Source organism: Mustela nivalis, assembly GCF_964662115.1.
Source record: "Mustela nivalis genome assembly, chromosome: 12".
Classification (NCBI taxonomy): domain Eukaryota; kingdom Metazoa; phylum Chordata; class Mammalia; order Carnivora; family Mustelidae; genus Mustela; species Mustela nivalis.
Window position 1 is genome coordinate 69,856,750 of NC_139031.1, and position 12,055 is coordinate 69,868,804.

The 12,055-nt window shown below is 39.9% G+C and overlaps 1 long non-coding RNA gene across 1 annotated transcript in view; it reads left to right on the plus strand.

Moving 5' to 3' along the window:
- LOC309845127 overlaps positions 1 to 11,302 on the plus strand; it is a 241,444-nt gene extending 230,142 nt beyond the window's left edge. The window contains exon 3 of the long non-coding RNA XR_014301045.1: positions 9,584 to 11,302. This is a non-coding gene — a long non-coding RNA (uncharacterized lncRNA). The remainder of the gene's footprint in view (positions 1 to 9,583) is intronic.
- Positions 11,303 to 12,055: the final 753 nt, after the last annotated feature.

Here is a 12,055-nt window from a genome sequence, read left to right on the forward strand (position 1 = left end):
CTGATAGAAGTAGTAGCTGTTACTGCTGTAGTCACAATCTTATGTGCCATTACCATGACTCAGTGGTCTAGGATAGTATTGAAAAATGAGTGACTGGGGGTTGAACAAATCAATATGATCCAGCCAGTCACAACCACTCCAGCTCAGATTCTCCACTCATTTATGGAGATAACAGTGGGGGAGAGTAGGATCATAGGTTTGTTTCTGTGTAGCCTCTCCCGAAGGAGATGCGACTGTGAAAACCATCTGAAATCCAGCCTTCAAATTCTCAAGTTGATTATCTAGTGAAATCCTTTAGGATACCCTGGTTCTAAGCCATTTAATTTCTCTGACCCTGCTTTTCTACCAGCTAAATGGTGGTAATACAATCTGTACCTCCCAACTCCTGGCAGGGACCACTTTCTCCTATGTATTCTGAATCCCTAGGACACTCCCTGACCCTAGGATAAGAATGTAAGTCCATGTTTGTTGAATTCTGAAGAAAAAGGGAGAGGGAACTAGATCCCCACCAATGCATCTACCTTTTTGCTGTTAATCAAAAACACTGAGCAGAGGTCACTCACCAGCTCTATTCTTGAACTCCTCACAAAGGAAGGCTCCTTGAGTGTACAGAATATCAAGGTTGTCCCCACGCTCTTAGCTATAGAGGAAACTGGCCTGTAAAGTTTGAAAATGATGCAAAAACAAAGAGCCTCTGAATTCCCCATGGGAGAGCTAGCTCAGTCTCTTTCCTGTGCTCACCAGACTGGAAAGTGATATCCAGGAGGGAGTTTTTAGCTTAACCATGTAGGCAAAGCCCAGCCCCCTTCAGTGTTTCTCCATGCTGTCCACCACACACCCACTGGGGATTTTTTTTTTTTTTTTAATTTTACCATCAATGGTTTCACAGCAGCTTTTGGTTTTGTGCCTCTACATCCTATTTTTCTTTCTTCCCTTCTCCATATCATCATCATCATCATCATCATCATCATCCATTGCCTATACTAAGGATCCATCTTCAGGCATTTGGCTGTCTATTCAACAGTGGATCAGTCCTACTACTGATCTAACATAACAGGAAACTGCTCCCCACACATCTCAGTCCCCAAGTGTCTTCACCATTGGTTAAACACACACACACACACACACACACACATACATGCCCCACTCATTCGCAGCTCCCTATTTTCAGTCAAGGGGTAAGAGAGCTAATTAATTCACAAATGTCACTACAGATTGGGAGCCCATTAAAGCCATTTCAGTCCAGATTTTCCTGCAAATTCTTTGTGATTGGAAAATTCAGAAGCAGATACTTAGAATATGTTTATTCCTGGGAGCTGGGTTGTAAGGGGGAAAGCTGAGACAAAGGTCTAGAATAAAGAGGCAGCCTATAATACACCACTGTGGGAAGATCGGGAGAAGGCAAGTGTCTTCAGTCACATTTCTTTTAACCAGACTTAGCCTGCTGCTGCCTTCAAGATATTTACAATAGGATCCAGAGAATCATCCTCAAAACTGGACTCAAACAGAAAAGACAATGAAAATAGTGTCAATGTGAATGACAGCATTTTTCTTAAACCAGATGAGACAATGTGTGTCCCTGTTAGCAGAAGCCAAAATTTCTCAGGGCTACATGGAATCAAGACTTGGATATGGCTGTGGATGGGCAGTTCTCAAGGTCTGAACCTTTAGGTCTGTCCACATTTCCAATGTACTTAGAGATAGCCCCAAAGGAGGAAGAGTCTAATAGAGCGTCCCCCGCTGGCTGAACGTCATACTCCCAACATCTTGCAGTAGCAACAGGACTGGAAAGGTAGAGAAAGGCCAGATTGGTGAGGAGAAAATACCTTTCTTCTTGTAGGAAGAAAGATTTTCTGTTGAAATGCTCTATGGTATCAGAAATCTTGTTATTAGTTTCCTGTGGCAAAGCCTTTGCTCACAATGCTATTGTTTCTAATGCAGCCTCATGGTCCTCTCAGACCACTTTCATCTGGGCAGATGGTACTGCCACTTTAGTCCTGATTTCCTGATGGCATATTTCCTGTTCTTGCTCTTGTATGAAATGACAGTTTTCTTTTTGGCTCAGTTTCCAGGGAGCCGGAAATGTTGCTGTCCGACTTCTTGAACTAATGAGTTCACTATTGGAACAGCAAAACTAAGAACTGGTGCTTGGACATCTTGGCTTACTTTCGAAGTGTGTTGTTTATGAGAGCGCCTTAAACAGTGATCAGAGGAAGACAGCAGAGAGTTATAAAAAGAACTAGGTATCGTCGTTGGGGTGGAGGGATGGAAAAAGCTTGAATAATCTTACTGAGGAGTCCCTAAACAACATTACTAAGATTCAAAAGCACAAAGACACTTAAATAAGTTGATGTCTTAAAGTCAAAGGAAAACCAAACAGAAACTAATATGGAAAAGTGTTTGAATGAAGAGGTGCTGTACCTGACTTGCAGGAATGACTTTCAAGGTCCCAAAGAAGGGAAGAGTGGGAATTGCTCTTTTTAAGATTTTAGAAATTTTCATCTTGCTGTTCTTGTAAAGGGAAAGCAAGTTTGTCCTTGGGAGAACTTGTAAGACAGCCTTCTCTTAAAAAAAAAAAAATGCTCTGAAAATAGTTAAGTGCCACAAAACTTTGAAAGAAGTGAGATCAACTTGGTGTTTGACAAAGCTAATGTAGAATGGTAATCGATCCCTTGGCAATGGAAATTTTAAATTTAAAATAAGCCTCAACAAAGCCTTTGAACCTTCAAACATTTTATCCTTAAGAAATTAATGGGTCCCCGAAGATGTCACATTTCCTTTTCTGTTTCTGTAATATATACTTCAATTACATTAATCAACAATGCAGCAAAATAACTGACACTAACCAACTTCCAAGTCACTTTCCAAATGTTCCTTTCCTTCAACAGAGCCTTAGCATTTGAAGATAGCTAATTGAGGTTTATATAAGCATGAATAAATATTTGGTGAAGCTGGATTTTCCCATCCTTTTGTCACCCTTTGCTCACCCCAGAATGGTTTCCCATCCTTTTTTCCTTTTGCTGTCATTTCTGTTGAGTGTGATAAACTATCTTGCTGAAAGAGATATTATGTTAAAATCTTCCTTCTTCGGTTATCTGCAAAACACCCATCAGATGTGTCTCCTTTTAAAGCAAACTAGAATTTGTAAGGGTGCCTGGATGGCTCAGTCAGGTAGACAACTCTTGACTTTGGCTCAGGTCGTGATCTTGGGCTCCCGTGCTAAGTGTGAGCATGCTTAAGATTCTCTCTCTCCCTCTGCCTCCCCCAGTCAATAAATAAAATAAAATAAAGCAAACTAGGATTTGTGAGACATTTTGTTTTGCCCCCCTTGAAAATTCAGCTGAGATTTCCCTGGTTTCCTGTGCTCTTCTCTGCTCTAGACAAAACAAAAAACCAAGTTTCACAACATTCATCTTTTTAGATGATATTCCTTGAGAACAGCCTTATTTATTTATTTATTTATTTATTTATTTATTTGTATCTAACCTCAAATCTATCCCAAGTAGAGTTTTAGTTTCATTTAACTTTCCTCAAAGGAAATAACTCTAAAGGCCTGCTTTCCTATCTTAAAAATAAAAGCTCCAAATGTTAACTTTACTAGTGTAGTATTATACACATATACACACACAGAAGAACTTTACTTTTCCATGTGGGTATTTGCCTCTCTGTTTGGGAATAATCAGTATCTATCCAGTGGGAGGCCATTTCTCCTTTTTTGCTAATGGCCATTAAGAAAACAGCTCCTGACACTAGTGTGCACACCACAAAGATGGCCAAGTTTGTTTTGGAACTCTTTCAGCCCCTGTTGGACATTTCCACATTTACTATCTTTTCCCTCAAGCCATGAATACTGAGTTCATTTTGGCCTTACCTGTCATCTTAGAAAACAGTCTGATAAATTGGCCCTTCCTAAGGTGAATTACCTCTTCCAGTGACCTTTAAATTTTAATTGGGGAACCTCCTGAGAAAAAAACAAATTTGTTTCTAAGGTGGAATTAGCTGCAGAGGGCAGTATAAGATTCTTTAATAGGTCATGGAATAAGTTAGACCTTTGAATTACATCAACTCAGCAGTTTAAACCCATATATTCACAGGGCTTCCCTTATAAAAGTAATTATGGATTACCAACTATTTCAGAAGTTCCATTATTCATAGTTCTATATAGTATGAGTGAATTCCATCTAACAAGAGATCTGACATCTGATGCATGGTCGATACTTCAATGGTTACTCACTTTGTTTTCAAATCTTCTAGTCACTGAGGGGGAAATCAGGGCATTCAGAACAACACTATCAAATCATCTGTACAAGTAGCTGGAATTTTCACTTTCCCCATGGGTGTTTTTGTCAAACAGCTAAAGACATGGAAATTTGCAATTTAGTTGTCAATGCTGAGAGACCTCTCCACAGTCTTACCTTGCTATTCTTTGCTTCACTGGAATCAAGAGAATTGAATCTCTTCCCTCTTGCTCCTAGGGAGGCAGAAAGACTTTTCATGTGATCTTTATTTCAAGCCTAGAATATCACTTTTGTTGTGGCATACCTGTGTTTTGGATACTTTCTTCTATTTAATAAGAATGACAATACAGGTAAACAGACAAAGTTGGGTAAGACTATCTGTCTACACAATTACACACATGGTCCCCATCTGCACTAGAATTGGAAACTGGAATTCAGTAAAAGTTCTCAGATAGGATTCAGACCACCCCCAGTATTTGCCTATCAAAGAAGGAAATGCTACACATTCAGCTACCCAACTTGGCCACAAGCAAAGCTCAACACTTCCACAATCTCTGGGAAAATGAGATGGTACATGTTCTTAGCAGGGGCTGACAATTAAGCAGAGTGAACAATCATGCAAGGCAGGGGAGAGGGTGTTCATGCTGCTTAGCCACATGCCTCAGGTGCTGGGAGTGTGAGGCCAAGGGCCAGATGCTTTCAACCACCCAAGAAGCTGGGGGATCCTGAAATCTATAATCCCATGGCATGTTATTCTGTTTATTATCATGGAGACTGCCCTATTCCTTCCAACTATTTCCTCTGGCATGATAAGGATTTTGTGAGGTGCCAGGGGAGATATAATTCATTAGAATCAAGTAATGATTTGTAATATTTAAACTATTCCATTAAATCAGGAAGCAGGTCAGAAACTAACCTTTAAATACAGCCAAGGGAGAAAGTCAGCCCAGCAGCTTAAAATATATATCTTTTGCAGGAAGCATAGAGCGTGTAATTAGCTGTAATTTCTGCAACTGCAGTCAGGAAGCTTTATTTTTTGGCTGATAGGCAATGTTATCTCCTGATGGCCTGGGAAACCAAATCCTAGGGTTACATTCCTGGCTCCCACATGGACCCTCGTGGGTGGCTTTTAGGGGGAAACTGGGCAAAAGAGCAAAGGAAAGGAATGGGCAGGGTGGGGTCAGAAGCTGGAGAAGTTACAGCAAAGGATCTGGGTGATAGCCACTTTGATTCTTCTGTAAGGAGACTCTGAGTTTTGTGAATTACATTTAAACATATTCTGATTTTCAGCTTGATCATTACCCTAAGACATTCCTAAGGCATAATATATTGGGCAAAAGCTATACTCTTTAGCTCCTGCTGATAGTTATGAAGAAGTTAAATGTGCTACTGTTAGAGGATCACTTTTATTTTTGGCTGTTTCCATGACCATAGATTTTTTTTTTTTCCAGTGGGCAAGTCTCAGTCTGGTAGAAGCATTAAAAATTAGTAAAGGTGGAAATGCTTTGAAACATCTGATCTCGTCTCAAGGAAGCTGAGCAGAAGGCGGAGGGTCCCTCAGGAAGCCTTGCTGTTTGGAAGCATATAAACAACAATGAGATTTTCTTCAATACCTCTCATGGCCTTGTTTCTCCCCTCTAAGTCAGGGGAAAACTTCCAGCTCTCCTCTCTGACATTTGATGTAAATCCGGTCTCAGGGGACAACACGGAAGCTTGGATGGGGGGCCAACAGAGCAAAAGCAGCAACAGAACAGTAAATAAATTTGACTTTTGTCCATTCTGTCCAAGTCTAGTTTGATTTGCTAGGAAGTGAGTACTCTTGCTTTTGTTTTTCTGTAAATTGTCAAATCCTGCCTCACTTTGCCCTCTGAACCATATCAACCAAAGAACCATCTGACACACTTGAACTAATAGTAATCTACTCTGTCTTTAATCAATGACAGTAATGAGCATTTAAAAAAATATAAACACACACACACACACACAGAGTTATTTACCAGAAATCTGCACTGTATTAAATCTCTTTTCTAATATTTATTTTTTTAAAAACTCTGCAGTCCATTTGGGAAAGAAGAAACAATTTTAAAAGATTTGATCTTTAAAAATAGTGTATGATTAGGCTAGCACCAGAAAAGCCTAAATACCATTTCTCTCTCTCTTGCTTCCTGGGATGAGCTCCCTTTGAAGGAGATCCATTCAGATGTGTATTATACTAATATTCCCCAGATAACACATCTCAAATTACAAACTCAGGCATCTTCCAGGTACCAAGAAAGAGAGGATAAAGCAAGAAGGTGAGCAAACACTCATTGGACGAGAAATGGAAAAGCAAGGGGGCATCTTTCTAGAGACCTCCATTACCAGCATTTATCCTACAACACTCACAGTATACAAATAATTGCTTCTAAGCTCTGATGTGGTCAGAACAATCTGCTCACAGCCCCACAGAAAGTGCCCAAGACCATTTCTCAGATGGCTCGTATCTCTTCCATAGCAGCTGCTTGTCTAGAATCTAACAGTTCTGTGCTGTCCTCCAGAGCAGAGCGGCATTGTCTCTGCTATGAATAAATCATTAACCTTATTTTATTAATAAGGCAAAGCTAACAATACTTCCCACATGGCCCTGCTCTTCCTTTCCAGCAGTGCCTCAGAAATAAATAAGTGCCACACTGCTCTTCTCATGCACTCGGGGAAGGGCTGGAAGCTTTAAGGATGCAGCTTACAGGATCTGGGGGAAAGCATAAGCCAGCTGCCCACAGATGAGAACTAGCTCTGAAGTCTCAGAGGTTTGCAACTAAAGAGAGAGTTAAGAGAGGCAGCTGCCCTGGGACCACCACCGCTTCCCTGGGATCCTTGGAGGGGAGGGAGCTGTGCAGTGTCCTGGGGACAGAGTTTGGGGAAGAAGGCAGTATTGTTTTTATGAAGTAACGGAGTACTTAAAAAAAAAAAGTTTGCTTGATAAATAATATTTTAATGTCATATCCTTTCTTCTACAAATTCAAATTGTCTCCCCTCCCCTGCAACAGGTGAAAATAGATTCTAGGCTTTGTTTAAAGAAACTTTATCAATTTATAAAGGACCTTGCTACGTCATCAGTTCTGATACCACATCTGCTGAGTTATAGTTCTTTTATATACAGGCCTCTTTTGGAGACAAATGATGGAAACCTCACTTAATAAATTTAAGCAATAAAAAAGAAGAGAAGTTGTTGTAATGAAAACTTGAAGAGGCAGCATAGACTTCAAGCACGGGCTAAATCCAGGAATTCAAAGCATGTCATGAGATTGTTCTCTGTCTCTCTATAGACTTCATTTTCAGGCAGACTCTCTCCCATGTTGACTCTCACTGGAAGGCTTTTGAGGTTTTTGGACACCCAACTGCCCTCACAACTAGCTGAGGAAAGGACTTCACTACTTGACATTTCAATGTGAGCTCTAATTAGGAACTCGATCTTGGAAACCCCTCAGAATCTGCTCTTCTCTAAGTCTCCTTACAACCTACATCTACCCAGGGCTCCACCAGGATCCTTGAAGCCATTCTTGCCTCCTCTCTTTCCTTCACCCTGTTCCAATCTCCTAGCAAGTTCTATCACCTCTAAATGTAAATATCACCTCTAAAACGTATTTGGGTCCAACTACTTGTCACCATTTCTGTCACAACCACCCTCTTCTGAGTCACCAATTGTCTCTTGTCTGAACTAGTAAAGAAACACAGGAGTGACTTGTCTCCTTACTGACACTCGTGACCCCCTAAAATCCATTTTTTTATGCTTAGCTATAATGATAATTGTTAAATATCATAAGTGGGACTGTGTTTAAAATCTTCTAAATTTGTTTTCTCACTGTTCTGAAGGCTACAATTTTGAAACCAAGGTGTTGATAAGCTTGCTTCCTTTTGGAAATTCTGTTTCACATCTCTCTCCTAGATTCTCAAGTCCTTGGTGCTCCTTAGTTTGGAGTGTACCACTCCAATCTCTGTCTCACTCCATCATCCCACAGACTTCTCCCTTTGTGTGTGTGTGTGTCCAACCTCCCTCCTACAAGAACAACGTTCATTAGATTAGGGTCCACCGAAAGCCAGTATGACCTCACCTCAACCTGATCACGTCCGCAAAGACCTTAACTGCCAAATAAGGTCACATTCACAGGTTCCCAGGGTTAAACCTAGAGTATATCTTTTGGGGAGACACAATTCAACTTATAAGTATAAGGTACAATATACTCTCTAGCCTCCTCAAAACTTTTATCTGTTCCATGAGCAAAATACATTCACTTCTTCCCCAAATCCTTAAAAGTCTTAAGGTATTCCAGCATCAACTCTAAGTCTAAAATCTCATCTAAATGTAATTGACTCAAAAAGTCCCAATCTCACCTCCTAAATCAACTCAATCAGATATGGGTGAGACTTGGCATGGTCCATACTGAAGCCTTATTACTCCATCTGTGCACCTGTGAAACTTAGATAACAAGTTATCTGCTTCCAAAACACAACAGTGGAACAGACATATATAGGGAATTCCCATTCCAAAGGATAGCCACTGGGAGGGAAAAAGGAATCACAGTTTCCAAATAAGCCCAAAACCTAGCAGGGCAAATCCCAGTAGGTTTCAAGGGCCAGGCTTCCTTGGAGATGAGGCTCAAGGGAAGTTAGCATGTACTTAGAAAATGGAAAATATCTGAAAACAAACCACTCATTTTAACATGTTGCTGAGGATGAAACCTGAGGAGGGTCTCCTGGACTGGCTTTAACTACATCTGCAGCTGCAAATACTCTGGCAACCCCAAAGCTGCCCTTGAGGCTAGGAGAAGGGAAGAAAGGAGAAATTCCTACAGCAGTAAATTGTTTATGCTTGAAATTAGGGGATAAGTGGGGCTGACTTCATGGACATGAAATCTATATCATTCATAAGGTCCCAAAGTTAGAAGGGCCCCACAATTGGTTGAATGTTCTTTTGCGAGCATCTTGAAATTCTTAATATTTGAATGAGGAGACCCACATTTTAGTTTTACACTGGGCCCCCAAAATTATTAGCTGGTCCTGAATATAATCACTGCCCTTCACTTTCTGTATGACAATTCTGTATATACATAAGGGAAAAAATGGAAATTTTTCATTGACACAATTATTTTTGAGATGTGAAATTAAGGTAATTTTAAATTTCCTTCCTTATGCTCATCTATATTTTATAACTTTCCATAATGATCATGAATTATTTACATAAGAATTTTTTTTTAATTTTGTAATTATTGATATGAAAATGCTACAGAAATAAATTTTCTTCTAAAGTAACTTTTCCATCTTGAACTCAACTACAATGAGTCCAACGTGCCTTGTTTTGCATGCAGAGTTTATTGGAAAGAAGTCACCCTTGGGAAAGAAGCTGTGCCAGGCACGAAGACTCCCCTTGGAGACAACAGATACCTGGAAGGTCCTGAAAAGCAATGCCTACAAGATCCTCAAGCTATCTCCACATAGTTTTCCCTGAGGAAAGGAAAGAGGAACATACCTCCAACATTTACAACCTGCTTCTTTAGTACTAAATTGTCTCTGTCCCAGACTGTAAATGTGCTATAGAAGAAAACCATATACCTCTGCCAATGGGCCTTCCTACATGTTTCTAAGTCCAATATTAGCTGGGCCTGGTGCTTCTCAGCATACCAGATCCCTTTATTTGGAAATATTTTCCATTTTCCACAGCACATGCCAAACTCTGCTGTTCTCAACCCTAAGTAAATAATCATTCTTCTAACTACCCCAAGAAAATGAAGAGCATTCAGTATGAATTCCACAGACTCTCCTTCAAATTTTAATTTACTTTAAAATGTCTCCCTCTCCTCTGGTTTCTACTTCTTAACATCCAAATGAATAAGGCTTTATTTCTTTTTTCATGTAATAACATAATGCCACCCTTACCTGAAGTACATTTTCAGCATGAGAAACCCAAAGTCACCTTCATCCAATTCTTTGCGACATAATATGTCTTTTAGGGTTTAAAAAAAAAAAAATCCCTATTCATCCATGGAGATTACTTTCTGTACTTTGGGAGTAACTGATGTTTCTATATATGCTAATTAACGTGCTTTAATCTACTTGTGAATCAGCTCTTTTTGTCCAAGTTCAAAACTCACTTTCCCTATCTTTTTGTCACTGATATTACCCTGGATATCTATGACAGCCAATCTCCAGGATGACCCTCAGTGAACCACATCCCAGTACTCATAGTGTTGTGTAGTATGTCTTTTGAATCTGGGCTGACCCTATGATTTGCTTTAACCAATAGGGAATGATGACAGTGACACTGTGCATGTCTGGGTCTAAGCCTTCACAAGACCTAGCAGCTTCTGCTTTTGACCTCTTGAGATTCAGATTTCAGAAGCCCACTTAAAGAAGCCCAAGTTAGCAGCACAGTGAAATGAACATGGAGACAGAGAGATGTCTCAGTCTTCCAACCAATCCTGCCAATGTCTGAGATGAGTGGAGTCATCTTGCATGATCCAGTTCAAGCCACCTTCTCTTACCTTGTAAGAGACACTGAAGGAAGAACTGACCGGATGAGCCCAGTCAATTCTCAGAATTATAAGAGATAATAAAATTATTGTCTTAAGTTTTGCCAAGCAGTAGTAAATAAATGACACACGAGTTCTCTTTACTAATCTCCTCCAGGTAGCTCCAGAGCATTCCTATCACCTATTATCCAGTCTATGCCAGGGAGCCATAGGTAGTCAACACAGTGAATAAATGAATTCCTAGTGGATAAGATTACAAAATGTATCTTTGCTTTTACAGCTTGAATTACTTTTGAGAAGCTCCTTCTCAACATTTCAGGCCCAGCCCTGGGCTGCCATTCAAACATTTGCCAATGATCTTATAATTTTGGCAGTTGTATTTTGCCTGACATTTCTATGGGCCTCAATTATATTTAAACTACTTCAATATGGATATAGTAGTTGTCTAAAACATAGAACATCATTTAAAATTAATGTGTTTTGATTACTGTGAATGCCTCGTCTGATACTGAGGTAATTCATAAATGACATGATGGGACCATTCTCCTATGGTTCAGACTGTTCTATAAGAATATTATTTCTAGCAATGTGTTGCAGACTTTTGAAAGCAATAATCTATAATGCATGCTAGGACAAAATGTCAATTTGAAGGACTGAAAGAAAAGTGTAACAAACCACTGTATTTGTTAGCTTTTTGAGGTACCAAAATCTTAGTGAAATTTCAGATACCATGCATTTCCTCAGGCCTCTACATACCAATAGACTAACATTACAAATCCAAATTCACAGGTTTTTGCCTGCAGAAACATTAGGAATATCTACTGGGTCTGCAGTAAGGGTCTCATGTCCACGCTAGCAGGCATTCCTACTTCTCCACCGTCCTTCTTCAGGCATCTAATGACACTCTGCCACAATCGCCCAGAAAAGATATTGCCCCTCTGCCAATGCATCAGAAACTCCTACATGTCAAACCATTCAGTGTTTTCATTTCACATTTTGTTAGGTAGGCACCTATGCTCTTTGGGCACAAAATTTTATAAAATTTTCCTAAAACAAATCTTTAAAATTTCCTCACTGCTTCCTTGCTTACCACAGAACTACCATTTAAACTTACTGGGTCTCACAGAAGATTCATCTTCATGGACACAAAGTGACAGACACCATTCTGTTCTCAGGACTGCTCCCTATCCCCATAACCCTGAAGTTTCATTACAAGGTCACACTTTTCAAGCTTCCTATTTCCTTCAGAACAGGCTTTCCCTCTTCTGTTAGGATTTTCTGGTATGCCTACTCTACCAGCTCAGAAATGCC